Source organism: Lissotriton helveticus, chromosome 5_1 (genome assembly GCF_964261635.1).
Source record: "Lissotriton helveticus chromosome 5_1, aLisHel1.1, whole genome shotgun sequence".
Classification (NCBI taxonomy): domain Eukaryota; kingdom Metazoa; phylum Chordata; class Amphibia; order Caudata; family Salamandridae; genus Lissotriton; species Lissotriton helveticus.
Window position 1 is genome coordinate 248,931,068 of NC_136065.1, and position 25,940 is coordinate 248,957,007.

Here is a 25,940-nt window from a genome sequence, read left to right on the forward strand (position 1 = left end):
ACAATGCAATGGTCTCGGCATTTTTAAAGATAGAGCTATTGGTATTGATTAATATTTTCGACTTTTTAAAAAAAATCATAAAAAATAGTATTACATTTTTAATTGGCAATAATTTAAGCGGTAAATCAATGGCATTGTTATTACAATGCAAATATCTTTTTCTTTTACATATGCATGAGGTATTGAATTTATACATACAGAGCCAGACATACACACATATAGAGCCAGTTATACAGAGTTGTTCATATAGTTACTTACACACACAGAGTTAGTTACACAGAGCCACTGTCACACAGATATTGGTACTTACACATAGAGTCACCTACAAAAAAAGCTATTTCAAGAGAGTTACATACTTACACAGAGGCATACAGACAGACACACACACAGAGTCACATATACAGACAGAGCTACATATATACAGATAGAGGTACACAGACATAGCGCCACTTACTTAAGAATCTATATAGAGTCACACACACACAGAGCCATATGTCCCGACCGAGGCATACATATAGAGATGCACACATACATACATTGAGCTATACACATAGAGCAACATACATATAGAGCTACACACACACATACAGAGTCACACTTATATCTACACATATACAGTGCCACACACATAGAGTGACACAAACATACAGAGCTACACATACACACATCGAGCCATACACAGACACTAAGAGCTACACACAGACTTAGACACATACAGAGCCACACTTATATTAACACATACACAGAGCTCTACACCCACAGAGCCACCTATATATAGAGTGATAGAAACATACAGAGCTACACATACATACACAGAGCCATACACAGACACTAAGAGCTGCACACAGACTTAGATACATACAGAGCTACATACACAGTAGATAGTTGTAGTGTAAGTAATAGAGGGAGTACAAATAGTAATAAGTTGATACTTAGTAGTAGAGTGTGTAATGTTTGTTAGTAGAGCTCATAAAGCTGTACTTTTTATATTGTTAGTAGAGTTTTTAAAGCTGTACCTTTAATAAAGTAGTGAAACATATTTGTTAATATGTATGTATATATGTATATCTGTGCAGTATTTGGCATGCATATATATGTACATATGCATTTATTGAAGTAGAGTGCTGCATACATATGCATTGAAGTACAAAGAATTGTTTTTATTGCTTGAAAATAATGAGTATTCAAAAAGTTTCAAAATATTTTATTAATTATAAGTATAACAAAGTATTGTACATTTTTTGGGAATTTGCATTTTTATATTTTTTCTTCGATGTTGATTTTAAGAGTCTTCAATTATTTCTATAACGTTTCCATTTTGAAAGATGACATTTACTGTTTTTGGTAAGTAATCCATGAGAGCATCTCCAAAGTCTTCTACGTCTGCTGGAATGTCTAGGTAGTCCATGATAATTGTATTTTGTATGTCCATAGATTTAAAATGCTCATTGTCTTTAATTTGTACTGTTATTGTACTTTTTTCTTGTATGGTATTTTCCAGTCCATAGATTGTAATTGTTATGGCTTCTTGAGGTGGTTCTATTATCTGCAAAAGAAAAAATAATTGTTAATTGAGGCATTTACTGTGTCTTTATATTTTTGTTAGTTATTTTAGTACTACAGATGTTAAGATTTGAGTTCGCTTATAAAAGAGTAAGCTGTAGTTTGCTTTCTTAGAGAATAGCTGCCTGTGTCATGGCAAAAGAAAATGCTAGGTACAATGTACATGACAATCCACTTTTAACAGAGAGAATATTAAAAAGTAACAGGCAGAGCACTTACTATAACTTTGAAGTTAAAGGAAACATTTGACTGTGAAGTCTTGAAATTTTTTTAATTCGAAAAATATAAGCGTGCTAACAGCTGGATAAAAAAATGTACATTAATTTTGTGGCTATGCTTGCTATTTTGATATAGTTTATTAGGTATTCCAGGGGTATGCTGATGTTGGGGTAGACTAAAACAGTAATAAATGCAGCTAACCAAAACTAGTTAGAAGGAAGGCTAAAGTATTTTAGTACTTACTTCCAATTGAGTATTCCGAGTAGTATTTAACATTTTCTCATTATTAAATTTGTGAACAGTCAAGTGTGTCATTTTCACATATGATCCAAGTTTTATGGGGAAATCTGTTGCGTCCCTCCATAATGTTATTTTAACGGAGTCTGTTGTATCAATAACTGTTATTGATTTTAGTTTTGTTTCTTGTCCCGCAACAAAAATGTTTTTTGTTTCTTCTTCCTGTAAAATATAAAAAACATATTTGTATTATTTGTTTTTATTTTGTGTATATAGTGACAGTAAAGTTGTATTTTGTTGTGGTAGAGAGTGTGGCGGAGAGAGTGTGGCGGAGAGAGTGTGGCGAAGAGAGGCTGGCGAAGAGAGGGTGGCAAAGAGAGGGTGGCAAAGAGAGGGTGGCTACTCCATGTGAGTGAGGTTTTTCTTGTGTTTTGCTTCGACCCTCTCATCACTCTCCCCACATCTTTTGTGTTGTTTCCCGTAAACGTATCCATTGCTTCCCCAACCCTCCGGCACCTCTCTGTCACTCTTTGGTCTTTACCTTTTATTACTTTACTCCCCAAACTACTTCCAGCTCCTGCTACACTACTATATGTTTTCATTTTTTTCTCTTGTTTGGCGGGCTTTGCAGCTGCAATTTGGTGCTGGGCCACCTGATTCTAAAGAAAAATGTGCTTCAGTGCATTTTCACATTTACAGCTCCAAGATGGGCATCTGCCTTCTGGGTACAGTAAATTAAAACAAAAAGCAAAATGGCCTTTGCACTGTTAATTAATTATGCAGTGCATGCTTTGTAATGCATGCACACACATGCATCTCCACTCCAGGGTTGCCATAACATGATGATGCATACCTGTTCCTGCATGGTGACACACAGATTCAAATCCATCATTGCAATTGTTTTTGCTGATGCTGTTCCAAATCAGGACATGCGTATTATGTTCTTTTTACTGATGTGGAACATCATAGTCAAAAAGCATTACAATCAACAAGAGACCTGGTAACACCATTGAAAGGCAAGACCTATCGGCTTTGCCAAAACTTGTTTAGGTCTGGCTTGACAGCACAGCTGCCTGTATTGACCTATAGTTAACCACATATTTACATATACATAGAGGAGTATTATTCTATCATCCATACTATTGGCTGCCTGATATATCACCCTACTTCCGATGGCGTGATTGGATTGCAATGCATGGGGTACTATTATAGTTCACAAGAAGGTGGCTACACTCTTTCACTGTCAGCTTTCCAGGCAAAACAGAACTGGGCATGCAGTGTTTTAAAGTGCTGTTGTAGCAGACAGGAAGCTGCTTAGTCCTGAACCTGGATGACAGGTATTAAGAGAGCAGGATGGACAAGTAAACTGAATGCTTGCTGCTGACTAAAAGCAGTGTGCTTGAGGTCATGAGTCTGAATCCTGGAAAGGCTGACTCAATCTTCCATCCTCCATTAGATCTCTAAATTCAGAATCATAAATTGAGTAGTGATGAAATCTGAAATTTACAGCTCGAAGAAACAGCAGTAATGCTATGCAATATGCAAAACACTGGTTGTCATTGACCAATCTGAGCTACCTGAAGTCAGTCAGTGACCTACTGAATGTTGACGATCAACCTCTTCTAGACCCCTGACCCACAGTTTCACATAGAATATTTTTGAGCATGAGCTGCAAACTCTCCAGAATACTCCATGACCTTGAATGGAAGTTACAAAAGTGCCAGGGAAGGAGGAGGTTAATAATTCTGGACAACATAATTGCACTCACAGTTTGTGTTGCATGGGCAACATTACAAATGCAGCCACTGATTTTCTACCTTCTCTGAATTGTCTCCAGGCTCTTGAAATTAGGACAGGCTCGTTCCTGTCTTAGACACTCTATATTCTCCCCTGTAGTTGTGTTTGGTCTCATCTAATTTGAGAATGATTCGTCCCTTCGCCTGATACCCATGGAGCATTCGCAGTGGAAACTGGAAGCATTCTTGCTGGCCATTCTCACTTTTTAAGCTCATCTTCAGGACAGATCTGTCCAACTGAACAAGAAAAATGGTTCTGTTAAGGGCTGTATAAACTGGCAGGATGTGCACCCCTTTGGGAGTCCTGGCATACCACAAATTCATCTCTGAGGAAGTAAATCTGCTTGCACCGAAGGTTGTCCATCTACTGGCAGTCATAAACATTTAGATGGGCCATCTGAGCAGGATAATGCCCTCCTTCCCTGCTTCCCTGAATCCTAGCCTCCTACACAAGTCCTCAGAGGAGGACTCTTTCTGGAAGGGGCCAGCATAGCTTGATCTCTTTGCTTCTCACATCAATGTCCATGCGCTTCCTTCCTTTTTCTGCTCCAAGGACTTTTAAGTCCTTGTATATTTGCTGACATTGGTCTAGTGGCTCTGGGAACTAATGATATCTCCTGCATGGATCTGTGTTTGACCTCATGATAGCATGTTTGCATCTCGCTCAATAAACTCAGGCTTTCCTCCTTTTGTATGAAATACAATGAGTACCATTGAGTTAGGTAACAATAACTATTTGTTATTGGTGGCAAAGCACTCTTTGTAGTGAATACGAGCGAACAAATTCATATTATTTCCATGCATAGTGAGGTGGGCACACTGGAGTGCCTATTGGTGCAGAACTCCTGAGTGCCAAAAATCATGTGTTAGATAGAATGCCGCATCCTCACCTTGGTGACCCAGTCTTAAAATCAGGCATAGATCTGATTCATTTACCTGGGTGTGTGAAAGCTGTGACATCTCAAACTTCTCAAAGCTTTGCTCATGTATTGCGAAGTTGTGAAGTTAAAAAGTCTCCAGTGTTCCTTGGATACAATCCCCTCTGGAAGCAGACGGACATGTGCCACTTGGCAGCTGTTACCTTTCTCTTGCTAAGCGTTTCAATCTTCAAGGCAAATTCCCGGCACCTAAGCCCACGGCCAGACAAGCCATAGTGGGCACTGGGCTTTTCCCTGGTGGGCCGCCAGGATAGGGACCGTTTTTGTACCAGGGACCAGTTTTGCAGTATAGCTGCAATGTCGGCCTCCAGCAACAAAAACAGCACAAAGCTTTCCGCTAGCAGCCGCCCCTCCCCCATCCCCCCCAGTGGCCGGCCAAGCTCATTGCCAGGGCCAGTTTTGGTTCCGAGTCCGGCCCTGGCCACAGTTGCCCTACATTGAAACCGACTCCTTCCGTGGTGAGCATTGTTCCCTCACAGTTCACTTTGGGGAGTAGTGTCCACTCTGACACCCTCCTCAGTTGCATTAACTCATCCAACTCATCCCCTGTATCATCCCTGACCCTCAGACTTGTGACATCATACCTATAGGAGCAGATGTATGGTGTTCCGTCTGGGAGCGTGCTATGATGCAGTCCCAGTCGCAACTCAGTAATGCAGACCCAGAAGCGACAATGACCATGCAGACAGGAGCATACTTTGTGAGCCGCGAGGTTGGGCCTTGGGCCTTTTTGTTAACTGTCCTAAAACATCACGGCCTCTAGCACTGGGGTCACACATTACAGGGTTTAGTGGGGAACACCCCCTCATTATATTTGTGCATTGGGTTGGACCATCTCTCAACTCAACAGGTGGCAAGTTTATACTAGGGGAGTAACACAGACCCTTACAGCCCATGTGGTGCAAGGGGTCCCCAACCCATCAGGGGGCCCCTATTGAGCCCAAGACCAATAAATATCTGTGAGATATGGGAGACTCAGGGGCCCATCATCCCATTCTGTGGGGAGGGGCATCATTTTGCGTTACACCACTGGCTTGTACTAGTGTAATTCATGTCATATGATGTTTCACTCAAGTGAAACCTTGCAGCAGGAAATTATTGCCATTGCTGGGCACTGAGAATTTGTCTTGAACCAATTTGAAAAACTCTGCCCAACTTTACCAAGATCAAAAGTTACAACTTTACCAGCGAAAAAAATACTTTGTATATTCCTACCTAAAGGGCATATGTTTAAGGCTGACTTCTTCTGGCCTGTTTGTTTCACTTTCAGAACAAGATGATTGTCCATAAGAGTCCATTCAATCTGCATTCATTTGCCTTCTTCTACACTCCTCATGACATAGCACTTCATTAATGAGATTCTTGGCTAAACAATTTTACCCCATTATCAGTTCCATTCGACCCATTTTTCCCAAAACATAGATAAGGGAATTCTCAACTTGAACATTTGAGAGAACTTTTAATGTCTGACCTTGAACAGGGTCGGACTGACCTATAGGGCAACCAGGTAGTGCTCCATGAGCTGCTCTGACCAGTCAGTGTGCAGGCTAGTTTTTTTTATTATTGGTGGGACAGTTTTATGTTCTGATTTACAGTTTTTCACAGTTGATTTCTCTGATAATAAAGCAAACATTGCCTACAGCAAGCTCAAATCCATGCAGTCCTCCACCCCTTTCAAAACACTAAGGGCCTCATTACGAGTTTGATGGTCCATGGACCGCCAGACTCATGGTGGCGGTGCTCTGTGTACAGGATTACGACTCTCTGAGTCATTCAGTCAGTGGTCCGCCGGGTGCAACAAGGAACCACTGTTGCCTGGTGATGGCGCAGCAGAGGGGCAATGCAACATGCTGAGAGGGGCTGGGCAGTCCCGCTGAGCATATTACAAGTTCCTATCACTGCCAGTATTTTCATCGGGGTGACCCCCCACAAAAAGGCTGGCAATGGAGGAACCAAGGGGGCCCTACAGGACCCTCAATACCCTCGCCTTGGGGAGGCATTCTGGGGGGCACAATATGGGCCCCCTGTCTGCTTGAACCCCCAGTTCCACCATGGCATTGACTTCACAGTCCAAGCCGTGCTGGAATATTTTTGCCTTTCCCATTGCGGTGCCCTTTTGTATGGCACCGCCATGGGAAAGGCAAAAGGACTGTCCGCCTGCACAAGTTGAACTTGTAATTAGGCAGGCGATCCTTGTGCGGCTTTGGGGTGCTATTGCTGGCGAAAAGCCGGCACAGCACCGCCAAAGTCGTAATCGGGCCCTTATACAGCATGTATTAACATGTTCAAACTGCCCAAATTTGCAAACATGGACCACTTTTTTTTATCTAGCTAATTCACTTTTATTTTGGTCCATGGGTCTATATTCTGTCCGACCCTGACCTTGAAGCTATGAGGGATATTTCCAATTGCGACCTTAAAATGGACAGTTTCAATTATGTCAAGAAGGTGCCCATATCAATAAACTTTCCATGACACTTTATACAAGAAAATAGTGGGAAAAGGCGGTTTGTCTTTCGCCCGAGCACGTGCGAGCTGGCCATGCGTGCAAAGAGAGCAATGAAGTTTTCAGAGCCACTCTTTCTACTGTCGACACTCTTGCCAAAGGCCTGCAACTCTACTATCACAAACCAATGGAGCTGAGGTTGGGGAAGTGGGAATTCACGCTCCCAAAAACCTGCTTGGGGCTGTAAGGAAGTTACACTAGAAACCCTGAGCACTCCCTCCTCACTTTGGACCGCCATGGACGGGGAGCCGCGGATTAGATAGCGCTCCCTCCGGGTCAGCATTCTGTTTGTCTGGGCGCGGAGACAGCAGCCTGTGCCAGAGGCCGTCTGCAAACAGCGGTGTCCTGAGGAATGTACGAAAATATCAGAGAAGGAGAGATAAATGTCAGGTCTCTGCTCGCCCCTCATCCAGTCAACAAACACTGCTTCGAAACAACTGTTGTTGGAGGGTCTCTGGAGAGGCGCCGGCAAAACTAAAATGCTGACTAAAAGGCACCGAAGACTTTGAAAAGATTATGATAATAAGCCAGTGTTATTGCCTGTTGAGAGCATGAAAGAAGTTACTGTTCTTCTGAAAACTGACTCACAAAGTCTCCAAACTGTGTACTGGGGAAAAGAGCAAGCCCCTCCGGCCCTTTACCTGCAGTCAGTGCATTAAATGGAAATATAGAAGAGCTGGTACTCACTACTATACAGAATAGCTGTTTGCTCCTAAGAAGTGCCGGAACTCTCACATTAAGTTCAACTTCATGGTAATTTGCTACTCCTATTAGCGAAATCGCTAATTTGTTAACTTTATTTATTAGCTGTTTGCTCCTAAGAAGTGCCGGAACTCTCACATTAAGTGGCACATGCATCAACGTAGACTTTTGCGATTCCTAAATAGCGATTTTTAAGGAATCGCAAACGCCTGTGCATGTAGGAATCGCTATAAAATTAGCGATTCCTAAACATTCCTTAATTGCTACTCGCAAATTGCTAGTCGCAATTAAGGAATGCTGTCCCATTCATTCCTATGGGCCTACAGGCCCATAGGAATGAATTAAAGATTGTATGAGCAATTTGCGAGTACCAGTAGGTACTTGCAAATTGCTCATGTAATTTCAAGGGTGCAAGGGTGTCAAGATGACACCCTGTTGCACCCCTGAAATTGATCTCTGCACATATGTTGCACACACACATGCCTTAAGGGCATGTGTGCGCGCAACATGAAACTTTTAAAAATGCACAAAAGTGCATTTTTCAAAGTTTTTGCAAATTAACATGAAGTTCAACTTAATGGTAATTTGCTACTCCTATTAGCGAAATCACTAATTTTTTTTAACTTTCATACATTCCATTTAAGGAATCTCAGTTTGGCATTCCTTAAATGCAATCGCAATTTAAGGAATCGCAATTTAGAGATTGCATCCCAAATGCAAAAATACCAGTGGCAAAGGGGCGGATTCTGAGAATCTGCCCGTTTGCGACCGGTTTTTGGTTTGATGCATAGGGCCCTAAATGTTTTAAAGCAGTGATGAAAAGTGCAATTACTCTCCCTTTCAAATTAAAGCAGTACAGGTGCTCAGTTCCAGACAGTACCTTCCCATTTAAACCTCTGCCTATTGTGTTCAAATAGAAGTGAGGGTCTGGTTGCATGGATCGGCCTTTGTACTGAAAGGTAAACTGCAGTAAGTGTGCTGCAAGGACTCTTTCATTGTCCCACGTGCTTCTCACTTGTTAAAACACGACACATAACCTAGGATTGCCTCTGCAACATGTCGGTTGAATAACATACCTTCAGTCGAGGGTTTTGGTTTGACAACCTAAGGGGATCTGGGAATTGTAGTCTTGATTTGCTTCTATTGAAGAAATTGCTCTAACACAGATGAAAACAATGGCTGCCCTACAGCATGTACGTGCCCACTACTCAGCCAGGATCCTTTATAAAATACCTCCCTGCATGTGCCACATCTGTGCTAGAAAAGGGGGCAAATTTCTATTGGATATCCCCATCATGAGGGGGTAGAGGTAAGGCTGGCTTAAGACTAGGGCAGGGGACAATATGTCGCAGTGGCTGGCTTACAGCTCACTGGCAGCCTTGGGGAAGTGAACTTCATGAGTGCTTCAGTTATTTACTGCTGAAGTCCTGGAACATCTCAATTCTCTGCAAGGCAGCCATGCTTTTTAAAGGGACAGTTATAGCTATGTCACTGTGCGACACAAAGTGCTTATGTAAGCGCGCATTCTTATGAAGTGCAAACCAAGCTCCTAAGCAACAGAGCACCCTACAAGAGAGCAGAACCACATCTGAGATCAGGGCAGAGATGGGAGAGCGAGACGAAGAGCGACTGCAGCTTGGTGAGGTGATAGAATGGGATTAAAGTCACTCTGGGAAGGGGGACAACAGATTACGTAAGGGAATGAAATGCATAGTGCACAATTGGCTGCTTGATGGAAGAGGGTTTCCTCTACAAAGTGCAGAGGAGGGTGCTGAAAGGGGATTCTGCAGAGAAGGTCTTACAACCAGGTGGAAACCAGTGATAAGATGTTGTTCTGAAAAGAAAGCGGGTTATTGAAACAGGTGTGGCACTTGCCAGCAGGATTTCACATTTTAATGGAACAGTACAGGGCTTTTATGGAGTAAGCAGATATTCAGTGGCAAAGTAATTGCACCAACTCCTATTTCTTAGTTCAAGAAACAATCCAACATATACTAATAATGGACATTCCCATATATTACATCAACTATCAAAGTATGAAAGATGGCAATGTCTCCCCAAACCTTTTCATGAGATCAAAACAGTGGGTATTGCAAACTGGGTCCATGTTGAACAGCTGGCTGGGATGAGTGACTTTGAAGTTGGTCACTGTCAGTCCCCGTAAGAAGGGCCACAAACAGGTTCAACTAGGTGTGGTGGTTAAGGCAATTTGCCATTGATGTCTTGGGGTCTATCCTATCATGGGTATGAAAGCTAGGCTAACTACAACTCTTTCCAGACTTGACTATCAGGCTAGCGACTGCGACCAGTCCAAGGCTTCTCATGGAGAGACAATGTGGGTCAAGCTCTTAGGACACAGCAATATAGCAATATACACAATCGAATGTCCAACCTTTGCTTCTATTGAAGAAATTGCTCTAACACAGATGAAAACAATGGCTGCCCTACAGCATGTACGTGCCCACTACTCAGCCAGGATCCTTTATAAAATACCTCCCTGCATGTGCCACATCTGTGCTAGAAAAGGGGGCAAATTTCTATTGGATATCCCCATCATGAGGGGGTAGAGGTAAGGCTGGCTTAAGACTAGGGCAGGGGACAATATGTCGCAGTGGCTGGCTTACAGCTCACTGGCAGCCTTGGGGAAGTGAACTTCATGAGTGCTTCAGTTATTTACTGCTGAAGTCCTGGAACATCTCAATTCTCTGCAAGGCAGCCATGCTTTTTAAAGGGACAGTTATAGCTATGTCACTGTGCGACACAAAGTGCTTATGTAAGCGCGCATTCTTATGAAGTGCAAACCAAGCTCCTAAGCAACAGAGCACCCTACAAGAGAGCAGAACCACATCTGAGATCAGGGCAGAGATGGGAGAGCGAGACGAAGAGCGACTGCAGCTTGGTGAGGTGATAGAATGGGATTAAAGTCACTCTGGGAAGGGGGACAACAGATTACGTAAGGGAATGAAATGCATAGTGCACAATTGGCTGCTTGATGGAAGAGGGTTTCCTCTACAAAGTGCAGAGGAGGGTGCTGAAAGGGGATTCTGCAGAGAAGGTCTTACAACCAGGTGGAAACCAGTGATAAGATGTTGTTCTGAAAAGAAAGCGGGTTATTGAAACAGGTGTGGCACTTGCCAGCAGGATTTCACATTTTAATGGAGCAGTACAGGGCTTTTATGGAGTAAGCAGATATTCAGTGGCAAAGTAATTGCACCAACTCCTATTTCTTAGTTCAAGAAACAATCCAACATATACTAATAATGGACATTCCCATATATTACATCAACTATCAAAGTATGAAAGATGGCAATGTCTCCCCAAACCTTTTCATGAGATCAAAACAGTGGGTATTGCAAACTGGGTCCATGTTGAACAGCTGGCTGGGATGAGTGACTTTGAAGTTGGTCACTGTCAGTCCCCGTAAGAAGGGCCACAAACAGGTTCAACTAGGTGTGGTGGTTAAGGCAATTTGCCATTGATGTCTTGGGGTCTATCCTATCATGGGTATGAAAGCTAGGCTAGCTACAACTCTTTCCAGACTTGACTATCAGGCTAGCGACTGCGACCAGTCCAAGGCTTCTCATGGAGAGACAATGTGGGTCAAGCTCTTAGGACACAGCAATATAGCAATATACACAATCGAATGTCCAACCTAGTGCTTGTCTTTTAGTAAAAAATAATTTTTTAATTGCATAACAAAGTTGAATGCTGCACTATTGAATGGTGAATAAAGGTTGAATCCTTAGTTACGTTCTGCAAATAAAGATTCTACATCCCACTCTATTGTCCTTTCCTTTTCCATGTGATTTCCAGGTGCTATAATCCTTAGTGAATGCTGCAGAGGCATGCATTGGGTACAGGGGCAGATTTCACAGTTACTTTATATGGCATTGAGAGATTAAGACAGTCACTCAATCTTACCCAAGGTCTCCTTCTGGTAGCAAGTCTCAGGTCTGGATGCAAGCTGTTTTTCCGTGCCCCTTCATACAGCAGCTCCATTTTCAAGATAGCCTTGCTATACTTGTGTGCCAGCTCTATTAAGTCGGGTATAAGGTAGGATGAAGTCCGCACATGCAGGGGCTGCTTTTGGGCAGAGGGGATGATGGTACTGGAAGAAGGCTGCAAGGGTCATACTATGACCTCATCCACAGAGGTGGTCCCTATGTGTGGACAAGTTCTGTTTTATGGTGTACCAACATGGTCTCCTGGGCTGATTAGGCATTTAATGGCGATGTACAGTTGCAGTCTCCCTTGGTGATCAGACTTCCAATGGTAAGATGGGGTTATCTCCCAGGCTGATCAGGAGGTCAGCAGTAAGATACAATTGTGCTGCACGTTTATGGCCGTGGAGGACAGTAGGTACAGCCTAGCCTGGCAAAGTATACAGCTGATGTGTCAGTTCTTGGTCAACAACTGCAATGCGAACCTTGAGAGGAACCCTCATGATATGGGTCATTCCCGTCTTCACTGTCTGTCAGTGTTTGCTTATTCTTTGTGCTCTGCACACTGGGATCATGCTGGGTTTTCCTCCTCGACACTCGCTCATGCTGGTCCAGTCAACTCCTTCCCTCCCCGAGCAGGCAGGTATCTATGCACTAGGAAGGTCCTCCATTCCTCCGGCAGAAAGTGTAGATTTCATGGGATGTCCAATCACCCATGGGAGACTGCTTGTCAGGCAGACACCAGGCCTGGTTACACACATTTATGGATACTCAGTGTAGCATCCCTTTCCTTGGTCAATAAGAGATTGGCACTGGAATGAAGAGGGTGGTTTAGAGCTCACGTTTCTACACATTTTATAGACAGAAATGTGGATCCACAGTCTCAAACCTCAGAACCTGGTTAGGGTGGTTCTCTTATCAAGTTTCCTTCTCAGGCTGCTCTCCAGACACAGACTTTTTGTAAGAATACTTCTCACAGCAAGTAGCTTTGAGGCTAACTCCAAGCGGAGACACCCAACACACAGGCATAATGAAGTGTGAAATGTCAGCACCTGGATGTCATCAGCCCTTATAAAACAGTAATTAGGGACAGGCAAAAGGGTAGGCCTGGGCCAGAAACCTCCTCAACAAAACACAACGGTAGGGGAGGACCTAGGGGAAGTTTAAAGACCAAGCTCTGGATACTATCCCCAGAAGAACTAATAAACAACAAAGGTACCAGAGGGTCTTGAAATGAAAATGCCCATAAGTAAAGAAAGACTAACCAAGGAACCACAATTTCACACAGATAGTGTCACAGAGAGCTCTCCAAGGATGAAGAAAAATACCCATCAGTCACCATTCGGATCCGCCCTTCATCATTTGGGATTTTATCCGTACCACCCGTCAGAGGTTGTTAATGCTCTACTGGGAGGTCAACCCGGTGGTAGGGGGTGCCTTCCAACAGTGTTAGAGACGACAGTGTGGAGTACCACTAGATGTTAGTAAGTGGCCAAAAAAGTGGGACTGGGGTGTGCAGTGCCAAAAAGGTGTGGGAAAAAAAGAAACCAAGAAAAAGTGTGTTTAAAATTGGTTTTGAAAAAGCACTTAACAAAAGTTTATTCCAAGTGTGCTTGCCATACCAATGTTAAAAACAATGTAACCTTAAGCTGACTATTTATGAAGACAGCCTATGGTAAGTGTGGTCATGTGGTCGACTAGTTTCAGCAATGAAGGGACTATTACGTCCTTGCTTTCATCAGGACCAATTTACAATAAAACTACTGCACCAACATAAGAATGTGAGACAAAACATAGAACTAACACCCATGAAAACATAAACAAGTGTACACAGTCACCTGAATGCTTTGGGTGCCCTTACAGTCTGTGCACGTCACTAAATCTGTAAGGCAGGCTGGCCTCACCCCACCTGGCAGAGGCTCAGGGAAAAATGAAGCACCGCTCTAACCGTCGGTACTCCTGGCCGGCGTCCTGGCCGTCTGGGGAGGTCCACCACTTACTAACATCTAGTGGTACTCCACACTGTCGTCTCTAACACTGTTGGAAGGCACCCCCTACCACCGGGTTGACCTCCCAGTAGAGCATTAACAACCTCTGACGGGTGGTACGGATAAAATCCCAAATGATGAAGGGCGGATCCGAATGGTGACTGATGGGTATTTTTCTTCATCCTTGGAGAGGTCTCTGTGACACTATCTGTGTGAAATTGTGGTTCCTTGGTTAGTCTTTCTTTACTTATGGGCATTTTCATTTCAAGACCAGAAACCTCCTCACCTTGAAAAACAGAAACTGCACTTCCAACCTTTACCTCCAACATCTACTGAATGACAGCGCCCAGGAAGACCTAACCAGCAGCCCCTTGACTAATAAGAGATGTGCAACTGATTGACAGCTCATTTGACCGTGAAGAACTATTCCAAAGGTACTGTTTCTTGTCTCGGGTGTAAAGTTAGGAGTCTCTCTAGCCCTGATTATGGCGAACAGTAAACCAACACAGATCAGGGTGGGAGGAGGTGTGAAGGGGACCCTGGACGCTTTTATTTTGAGAGCTGAGTCCCTTCTCACGCATGAAATACAACTGACGGAAAAACGATTGTCCTTGGACACCTTGATCGCACAGAAACGATCCTCTCTGGGCAAACTAGCAGCTTGCCCCTCCCCCAGAGTTGACACCACTTCAGATCAAGCTAACACTATGTATGCTACATCCACATCTTCATACACTTCTACTCAATCCACCAAGACACAGGTTCACAGCAACCCGTTAGAACAAGGGGTTGGAGAGTTAGCCACTCCAAATGAGCAGACGGGAAGCAACTCTATCCTAGTACAAACGCCTATGGGCGAAATAATTGGCCATGCGGCCATCCCCCCAGGGTCACTGGAGATAAGTGGATTGGAGGAAGGGACAGCCATAGTATCACTGGATGTGGGTGAATCAGATTCCTCACAAGGGTCAGTTAGGGAAGTGGTTACATGCTCTAAAAAATTCATACTCACTACAAACCCCGCCCCTATAGTTGCCCCCCCCAGTTGTCTCTAGGGCTACTGGTAACGCAACCAAGGGAGCACCACATGCTACAAGACCCAAAATTGCAACCAAACGGAAAGGGGGGGACAAGACTAACAAAGATGGGGGGGGGGATCGTTAGTACAGCATGTTTAAATTGCCCAACTTGTGGAGGAGTGGATTGGTCTCAGGGAATTGTTACGACGCTAGAGCTAAAGTTAGAGTCACTTCTAGTCGCACAATTAGGGCCAGTGCTAGAAGAAACAAATAGACTAGAGGGGAAAATATGTAGGTTACTAGATCAAGAAAGGGGACAGCCCATTGTGACTAGTGTAAGGGCGGCGGAGAAGAGGACAGGGCCCGTGCCCAGCCTGGAACCAGTAAATAGTAATAAGGGAATAGGGGAGGGGAACTTTAATGTTGGCAAGCCTATACGTGGGAAAGAGGTAGCCAAGGAAGGACAAAGGGAAAACACTAGGAACCAATTAAGCCTGGAGCCAAGTAACACTCCCAACCCCTCTATAGCTACCACACACAGTGGGGAGAGAAAGACTCTCATTATTCCAACCCCAATCGCACCTGACCACGCACTTAGTACCCGGGGTCTACAGACCCTGGATCTACCGCCGGCATCTGGTCCCTATACTATAGTACTGACAGGGGTTCCAACATCTAGTCAGGACAGAGAAGAATCAACAAGATTAACAAGGCAGCACACTGGATGGCCAAAAATACGAATGTAAGTAGATTCCATCATAGGCACATTCTCATGGCACATGGGTGGCTTGGATAGGAGCCAGTAAGAAGAAGTTCGGGGGGGTTGCGTAATCGTACATTTTAGACATCCAGAGCTAGTTAGGGAGTTGCTCTCCTCAAGACAGTGGAGCCCAAATGAGGTAGAAGGCGGGACCTGCATTAAAATGTTGCCCCTGAGTTGTTTCTACAGGGACATAGCCAGAGAAGCAGGCTTTGCAGGCTATATGTGGAGAACAAACACCCCGGCATGGGATGACTGGTGCAAACCAGGAAACAATAGATACGCGCCACTTGCTAATGCATTCACAATGGATGAATTAGATTGACAGGGGGAAAGGGAGGGAACGGAAAAAGCGATAACTCAGGAAAGCCCGCTCAGGACTGAAGTAAAGGGAATGGTACACACACCAGATGCAAGTAACCCAACCTCTCTGGAAGGACGCGGGGAAGCATGGAGGGAGGGAAATGAATTGTTGGCAAGGGGCCAGAGACACTTTCAATAGCAGGGAAGGGCACCAGGGGGGATAGCATGGATAATCTTACAACCAGTGAGATTAGAGCAGTCTCATGGAACATTGCAGGATTATCGGCTAAAATACAAAACAAAGAATGGATAGATTTTATTAAGGAATTCCATATCATCTGCCATCAGGAAACCTGGGAAATCAACATCACTGCCCCTCAGTTAGAAGGATATAAAATGTTTATTGTCTCGGCACCCAAAACCACTATGGGACGCGCTAAGGGCGGCCTAATCATTTATGTGGACCTGACTATGCAAGGGACCTGGGAAGACTTGGGTTGGGACTCGAATTCCATGCAGGGAATTAGGTACTGCAAGAAGTGGCTAAAATAAATTTTTATTAACTTCTACAATGAAATGGTGGCGGGACAATCCACGTTAACACTGGGGGAGCTAGATAACAGGCTGGCTGGTTTACATGAGGCAGGGGACGCATCCTCCCAGCTGATCGTGGTGGGCGATTTTAACTGCCACCCATGCCCACTCCTGAAATGGGATAGGGGAGAATGGGATTCATGCCCAATCTATAAGGGTTGGCATTTAGAACACACAAAAGAGGGCAGGGAACTAAGCAAGATTCTGGGTTCACATGCCCTCACACACACAATGGATCTCATCAAAATGGGGGATAAAAACACAGTAATCCCAACCTTCAAAGGTAGGGGAAGGGATACTATCATTGACTACATATTCGTAACTAATATACTGAAACGAAGGGTTACGAATGTCAGCATAGAGATCAGCATTTTTAGTGACCATAATCCACTGGTATTATCAATCAGGGATACTAACCCGTCGACTAAGCTCAGCCAAGGGCAACCTAGTGGCTTAGTTCAAGCCACCGATCAGGGCAGGAGATTGAGATGGAAGAACATAAATGGGGAAGAGTTCTACTGAACGCTACTCGCCAAGTCAGAAAACCAGATTTGGAAATGCTTAGAACCAGCTGTGGAGGGAACTGTTCTCATCAGCGCATTTGAGTGTACAGCGCAGCACATCGGCGGGTTACTTAGGGGCAAAAAGATGAAACCTGACCCACTGCTCCCTAGATGTTTTGACCATGAATGCACCCTGGCTCAGAGAGAACTTAAGCTAGCACTTAAAACCGTCCCCAAAAATAAGAGTAAAATGGTGGAGTGTAGGGCACATTATAAAAGGGCCACTAAGATGCGAAAGATTAGGCTTCAGAATCAGGCATGGGAGACTCTAAAAGATGCAGCAGAGCGCAGTGATACGAACGAATTCTGGAGAATAATCAACGATCTTTGCTTCCAGGAATCAAATATTTCAAAGGAGGCCTGTCATATCCTCCCGTAATTGTGGGAGGTGCACATTAAAGGCCTGTATAATTTTGCTGGCTCGGAAGACTCAATGAGCCAACACGTAGTAAACACAAGTAGTACGAAGATCATCTTCTCCCTGAAAGAGATCAAAGCAGGAATAGACGGACTAACCTGTAACAAGGCTCCAGGCCCCGATGGGATCCCGCCAGATGTCTTTAAGAGCCAGACAGACCTTTGGGCCCCCATACTCACAAGAGTTCTTAATACAGCAGTGGAAGTAGGGATGCCTAGGTCATGGTCCTTGGCCACTATAGTAACGATTTTTGAAAAGGGAAATAGGAGCGACCCACAATGTTACCGCCCGATCTCGCTAATAGACGTGACTGTGAAAGTCCTGGGAAGGCTTATTCTTAACCGGCTGACAGACTGGGTGGAAGAACATGATATTGTTTCTGACACACAGTACGGGTTTAGAAATGGCCGAAATGGCCGATCCACAACAGACCAATGCCTTAATCCATACCACCTTGTGGCCAAGTACACCGTGGCAAGTAAGGGGACGGTGTACTTGGCCTTTATGGACCTGACGGCAGCTTTCGACCGGGTGAACCGGAGGAATCTGTGGGAATGTTTGGGGCAGCTCGGTGTAGACCCAGACGTGATAAATATCTTGAGAGTGCTCCACCAGAACACTGCTGCACAGGTCAGATTTAATGATGAGGGGAACACAACTAATCTCTTCCCTTGTTCAAGAGGTGTGAGGCAGGGATGTATCCTGGCGCCTTTTCTATTATACATAAATGGTCTGGACAAGGCGCTAGGAGACCTAGGGGTGGACTGTCCGCGTATAGGTAGGAGAGGTATACCGGTCCTACTATACGCGGATGACACAGTACTCCTGGCCCGCACAGCCCGGGGACTACAGTCCCTCATTGATGGCTTTGTCAGCTTCATAGAGGATATAGACCTAACACCCAACCTTACTAAAACCTAAATTATGGAAACAGGGAAAAGACCGTCCAAGAATTTTAGTTTTACAATTGGGACTCACAAACTAGAAAAAGTGCAGGCTTTTAATTATCTAGGGATTTTATTTGACAATCACCTTAGTTTTAAAACATTGATTATTGATAAATGTAGATCCCAAATTTGCTCCGTGGGATCAATCAGGAATTTTGCTAAAAGATTAGGCCGTTGGTCACCAAAGGAAATCCACCACCTGTACACATCAGTATGTTGTGCTAGGACCTTGTATGGAAGCGAGGTTTGGGGTTTTAGAGATATCTCGTTGCTAAAATGAGGAAAACAAATTCCTGAGAAGGGTTCTGCAGGTACCACAAACCACGCCTTCCCATATTGTTCATGAGGAGTTAGGCCTCTCTAATATAAGCGACAGGCTATGACTCAAACCCATAACCTGTTGGATTAAAATATGGACGAATCCCGAGGCCACTCTAAGCAGGCAAATACTAATGGACTGCATTGCCCTGGATAGGGGATTAACAACACCTTGGCTTAAATATGTAAGGGATACCTTGAAAGGGCTGGGCTACATTAAGTATTTTGATGAACCTGTTACACTCAGACACAAAGACAAGGGTATCATAAAGATGGAATACACAAGGCAAATAGCTTCGGAAAGGGAGGATAGAGAACTGATGAAATCCTCTGTGAGAGCCCACTTGCTAACCAAATCAACCCCAGGAATTGAATTTTATCTGTCTAATATGTACAATAAACATGACAGATTCCTAATGACCAGATTCAGGCTGAATCTCTTGCACCACATTTTATCAGTTCCAGCAGGGTACACACTAGATATGGGCACAAAGGGATCCTGCGGCTGCAACCAGCGGTCTCCGCAGGACACTCTTCACTTCGTTTTAATATGTCCCTTTAATGAGTACCCCAGGACAATGTTTTTAAAACCACTTTAAAGGCAAGCCAGATTCAACCAGGCAAAGGTGGCTCTACTGTTTTTGAAACTCTCAGCGGATCCTCTAACATTGTTTAGTATGGTAAACTTCTTGAGATCTGCTGTGAGACTAAGGAACACTAGAGGCGATGAATAATTGTTTCCGATTTCCTCTTGTGATAGAAGGGTTGGCTGCACTAAAATGGCCCAGGATTCTTTTTACTGTATAAACTATTCTCAACCGGGCTTTTAGATATGAAATATTCATTTTCTGATTCTTTATATATACTCCCATTTTATCATGTAATATTGACCAATTGTAATGATTTGCTTTTTTAAAAAATAATGCACTTTGTATGGTATTATTTTTTTACCGAATAAAGTATTCTTGATTGATTGATTGATTGACTAATGAGAGTCAAGCCAGTGTGCAAGCAGAGCCAAGCTAATGCTACTATCCAGATTACCACACAATATAGCACCCTTTCTTGATGATGGAAATCATGTTTGGCAAGGGAGTAGCAGTGGAGGCTTATCTAGAAGAACTCTTCCCCCAGTAGTCCCTTCGCATCCCAACTCAGGGGCGATTAGGATGGCGGTGAATCCGCATCCTCCGGGCCGGCGGAAGCCACCACCGGCCTGGAGGATGCGGATTCACCGCCTTGGTTTGTGAAAACACCACCCGCCACATTACGATGGCGGTGGGATCAGCGGCGGGCAGCAGGTCCGCCCGGCGCTGATCCGCAGTGGTTGTATGCAGATATGGTGGCGGTGTCTGCAAGGCACCGCCAGCCATATCACGATACAGGCGGAAACATGCTTTTCCACGGCGGCTTTTCGGACGTGGAAAAGCATGTGGTCTTTTGGTTTTGGGGGCCCGTTGCGAGCCCCCAGGGTTTTGGGGGTTGGGGGGTGCACATGGGGGGTACCTATGGTACCCCCTGCTTTGGCATGCACAAGGTGGCAGGCACCACGCGTTGCCTGCAAAGTTGTGCATGCCAAAGGTAAACATTCATATTTTACGTTGCGGCGGGTGCTGCTTAAAACAGCACCCGCCGCTATGTAAAATATATGGGATGTGACCGCCAGGGTGGAAGTCACATTCTAATTGCAACGGAGGGACCGCCGCTGCCCCTGCGGTCAGTCCCTCCACCTCGGGGGTGGCAGGCGGACGCAGGTCCGTCCGCCATCCTAATCGGCACCTATATGATGACATCAGTATGATGACAACAGCCAATTGTAAGTGATGATCTCATCTGTGTAAAAGGCTACATGAGCATCTACAGCATATCAGATCGTTGGGGAGCAAAAAATCACTGCAGAGGTTACCAAATTATTTTTCATGCATTTCTTCCTGAATCCAGTGAAGAAAAGGCTGACTTTTTACCTGCTTTGAGCCAATGCGAAGTGTCAGTGGAACGGGCAGTAGTGGGTAGATGTGGGGGGCAGTTTGTCTGGGCAGGCTTCATCCTGTCCAGAGGGAGCATTGTCTTCTCCCCCATGCAGGGATTGGGTGGAGTGGTGCTGCTGCCCTCAGCTACTGTTCCTGAAGCAGCATGAAACAGAGGTCCTTTGTTTCAAAGACCAGAATTGTCAGGTCTGTGGTTTGTGGAACTAATATTTCTGAGCCCTCCAGATACTTGACGATGCGGGTGCTGAAATTTCACACAGTTTATAGCTCCTGATGAAATTCCACCACTGGGATTGGATGCTTAATTATCTTACAATACATGAGATTCTGCAATCCCTGTACAAACAACAGTCTCTGATTTCTTTATAATCAGCGACTTGTGATGCCAAGTCACTGACTGCAAAGAAAATAAGTTTATGGGTTATTACAGTTGAGTTCTGACATCACAATGTCTGCTGCCAGAGCCAGCAGTCGAGGTGAAAGGCAGGTGAGGGCACGGAGCATAATTGAAGCAGCTGTTTAAAGCAGCAGAAACAGAATGTTGCTTTTTTTCCTTTTGCTCTATTTTTTTTAGCTTACAATGACAAGCAGGTTTAATTTATTCACTCATTAGAAAGTTAGAGAAAAGCTAGAATTTTTCTGCATGTTGCTAAACTTTGAGCTAGTACAGCTTTTTTTGTTTGTTAAAAATGACTTCTAGTGAAGTGTTTCTAATATCTGTTTGCAACAAATAACACACCAGTTTTGGATGTGCATAATTTTGCACTGGTGGTTTTATTTTTATTCTTCTTGTTTGCAAACAAGTTCCCTCTTTCAAATGAAAGAGCTACACACCAAGGTTTTAAGTGGTTTGTGAGAAAGTTGATGGTGTGACCATGTATCATATGGAATAAAGTATCCCCTGGTGTACATGATAAGGATTTTGGAAGTCACAGTGGAGTTCCATAACTCTATAAAGAAACTCAGCCGTTGGCCTCGTTCCTCTATATGTTTATTGAACTCTTCCGTGGCTTGCAATATCCTTATAATGTATGGCGAAGGTACTTTATCCCTTATATTGTTACGCATACTCTATGGGTGTGAATTGTCCACTCTGTAGAAGGCGTGTTGTGAAGGTAGATGGGAAACTGCACTTTATTTTCCTTTTACATCACATTAAACATTATTCAGTGCAATGGCATCCCTTCCTATAAAACAACCGAAAATACGCTTTGTTTGGGCAGCAGTTCACCACACTTAATGCATCACTTATACTTATACCGACTTGGAGTAGGTGTGAGTTTAGATGGGCAATGAGATAAAAAGTACGTTTTACATATGTTTGTGAATACCCACAAAGTTGCAACTTCACAATTGTTCACCACATACATTTGTAATTCTCTAACCATGGCACGCTCATATCCCTTGCAAGACAGCCCCTTCCCCTGCTTGACACGACTGCAGAGATACCCCATCCAATTGGAAGATGTTTGGGAGGAAGTGCTCTTCATGTATGAAACCTTTCACAAGCAAAGGCCATGCAAACTACTTGTGAACTCTGGGTAAATGCACAGTGTGTATGTGAAGAGAGAAATACCCTGTTCTGAGGAAAGCAAAACTCACACAGTGAGCTCCGTTCATATAAAAAGAAAGAAAAAGATGATTCAACACTGGTAAACCATTTCTTGGCAACAAAACTGCATTTCTATATGCAAATGGTTTAACACTTTACCACTAACTGCAAAAAGAAAATAAACCACAGCATATTAGCTTCATAAGCAAATTATCACTTCCTCCCTTTTTGTGGACATGTGCTCTGAAGATGGCAGCTCTTGCTTAACCCCTTCTGCGCTGATGACGAGCTCAGCTCGTCATGAGGTTTACCTGTCATGCGCTCATGACGAGCTCAGCGGGGTTTTAAAAACTTCAGCGCGCAGCGGGAAAACCCGCCGCGCGCATGTGGTTAAGACTATTAACTCCCAGTCCTGATGTGAGGGAGGAAATATGGCTCTGCTGTATAGTATGGCCACGCTATTGCTAGGAGGAAAAGCAATACATGAAAAATAGTTTACTTAATACACGTGGTGGTTGCCTCTGTGTAGTTATAGTTATGTCAGACTTTCAATAGGAATATCACTTTTGGTTTCGCTAATGACTTTTATGCCATGTTACAAATCTTCACAAAACTTTGCATGAAAAGTTCATCCATCCCAGCTCCTTCCTGGAAAGTTTTGGGGTGATCGGTCAAGTGGGGGCCAAAAAAAAGGGGACTTAAAAGATTGTTTTCCCATCTTAATGTTGGTAAGCTATACGGCAAAAACTGCTAAATGAAACTGCGCCAAATTTGGCATAAAGTTAGAACTTTATTAAGAAAACTTGCTTTTCATGATTTGGTGAAAATCGTTCAGCTGTTTTCTAGTAATTTGCATTTAAATAGGAGCTCAGGGTGGGCTTTAAGGATTACATAAATAGGTATATCTGGACGACTGCTCCCGTGGGACTGCCATGGTATCTTAAATAACTAAAATAGAGCAATCTGATTAGCCAAAGGAGCTTTTTTCCTGTCTGTCATCTAGGTCCCATGGGACTGAGTGAATTGATTGGTTGGCTGCAACTTTTTTTTGTTTTGTTTTATTTAGCTCAAACTCGACGTGAAGGTATCAGGTATCAGAGCGCTTACATGAGCACCAGTAGCGTTACATACAGACACATTCCTTTTTTTCTTAAGCATAGGGAGATTAAGTGATTTGCCCAGAATCACAGGATGTTGAGTGTCATTGCTGAGACTCGAACCCAGTTCCTCAGCTTTGAGGTAGACTGCTTTAGCCATTAGGCTGCATCCTAGTTCCTAGTCCTTGAACCCTCCCCCACCATCTGGGACAGCTCCTGGTGGCCCTCTGCCCTCAGAAACCCATCCACCCGACGGACAAAGCTCGGAACCACAGCATCATACTTAACTTCTCCCTCACCTGCCAGATCAATGCCGTTGCCTCCACCTGTTTCAACTCCCTCCTCATCCTCCGCAAGACCTTCGAGTGGATCCAACCCGAAGCCAGGAAAACAGACACCCACACACTCATCACTAGCAGACTGGACTGCGTTAACGCCCTCTACATGGGAATCAACAAATCCCTGCTACGGAAACTTCAGACATTCCAGAACACCACAGCCAGACTCGTCTTCAGCACCCCATGACATGAGCACATGACCCCACACCTGCAAGGCCTCCACTGGCTCCCTGTCAAGAAGAGAATAACCTTCAAGCTACACACCCATGCCTACAAATCCCACCACAACACCGGACCCAAATACCTCAATGATAGAATCTCTTTCCATACACCCAAAAGAAACCTCAGCTCCACTGACCTCACCCTAGCAACAACCCTGCACATCCACAGAAGCAGAGCCGGGGAAGAGACTTCCCCTACATCGCAAACAAAGCATGGAACAAACTCCCAGTCAGCATCAGATGCTCCCCCACCCTGCACACCTTAAGGAAGAGCCTCAAGATCTGGCTTTTTGACTAACCCAGAGCTGCACCTCCCCCCTCATAGTGCCTTGAGACCCTCATGGGTGAGTAGCATGCTTTACAAACCCCTGATTGATTGATTGATTGATCCTTTCCCCAACTTGAACAGAAATGTTGCTGCCGCTATTACATGACTTGGAGACTGTCTCCTGAAGTTTGACAAAAGAAAACAATATGTAAGTGGGTAGGGTAGGAATACCATGATCATCTGGCACTTCTGCGGGGGGCCCCAAAAAATTTTCATGCCACAAGTACTGCAGTACTCCTGCGGTACCCTGTGCAGCCCTCATTTGAGGTACTGCAGTACTCCCACAGGACCTGTCGCACAAATGACACCCTAATGGTACATTAGATCATGTAAGGTTCTATAAGAGAAGCTTGCATGGTTCCACCATACCATGTAGGTGAGGGTTTTGCTGCATTACCACAGGAATACTGCAATATAGCAAAAAAGTGAAAAAAGGTAAATGGGGAAAATGTAAATTTGGGGTCCGCGGGGGTGGCTGCTGGCAGGGGTTGGATATAGGATCTGGCCAGAGGTCAGATCCTGTGTTATGTTATGTTATGTTAAAATGGAACTTTTATAGCGCAACGGCTACTCCAAAGGAGTGTCCCGGCGCTTTGAGCTCCTGACCAAAGAAAAAGAGCTGAAAAAACATAACAATAAAAGTGAAAGAGCAGGGGCCTAGAAGATGGGACAAATTATCCAGCGAATAGCCAAGTTTTTAAGTCTTTCCTGAAGGCAAGCAGGTTTGCGGTGTTTCGCAAGGACACCGGTAGAGTATTCCATAGCTGAGGGGCAAGGAATCTGAAGGACCGGCCGCCTAGCCGAGCCCTTTTGACGCGTGGCACCCGAGCAAGAGCCAAGGCTTCTGACCTGAGGGATCGTGCAGGTCGATAGAAGTCCAGCCTCCTCTGAAGGTATTTGGCACCATTGCCATGCAAGGCCTTATGGGCAAGCGTCATGGCCTTGAACAGTATCCTCTTCCGCACCGGAAGCCAGTGAAGGGATACAAGGAGATTAGAGGCACTGGTGCGACGGTGTAGGCCAAAAATTGCACGCGCAGCAGCGTTCTGGGTGACCTGCAAGCGCTGGAGGAGGTATTCAGGCAGACCCAGATATAGGACATTTGCATAGTCCAATCTGGACCCTATGAGTGCCTGGACAGTGATCCTCCGATGTTCCACCGAGAGAAGGGGAAAGAACTTGCGTAGCATTTTAAGGATCCCAAAGCATGTTCCCGTAAGAGTAGAAACCTGGGATTTGAGCGAAAGCTCGTTGTCAATTTTAACTCCCAGGTTCTTAGCCCACTTAGAGGACTGAGCGGGAGGGAACATGTCAACAGGCCACCATCCCTGCCAATCTGGTTCCGATGGGCATCCGAAGAATAGTATTTCGGATTTGTCCGAGTTGCACTTAAGGCTGTTGTGTGAAAACCAGCTAAAAACAGCCCCAAGGCACTCACGGATCCTTTCTCCATCGAACTCTTCGCTCTTACAACAGGTGAAAAGGAGCTGGGTGTCGTCAGCATAAGAGACGATCCGGGCCCCGTAGGACTCCGCCAATGTCGCCAGAGGGGTCATAAAGATGTTAAATAGAGTAGGGCTCAATACAGAGCCCTGAGGCACTCC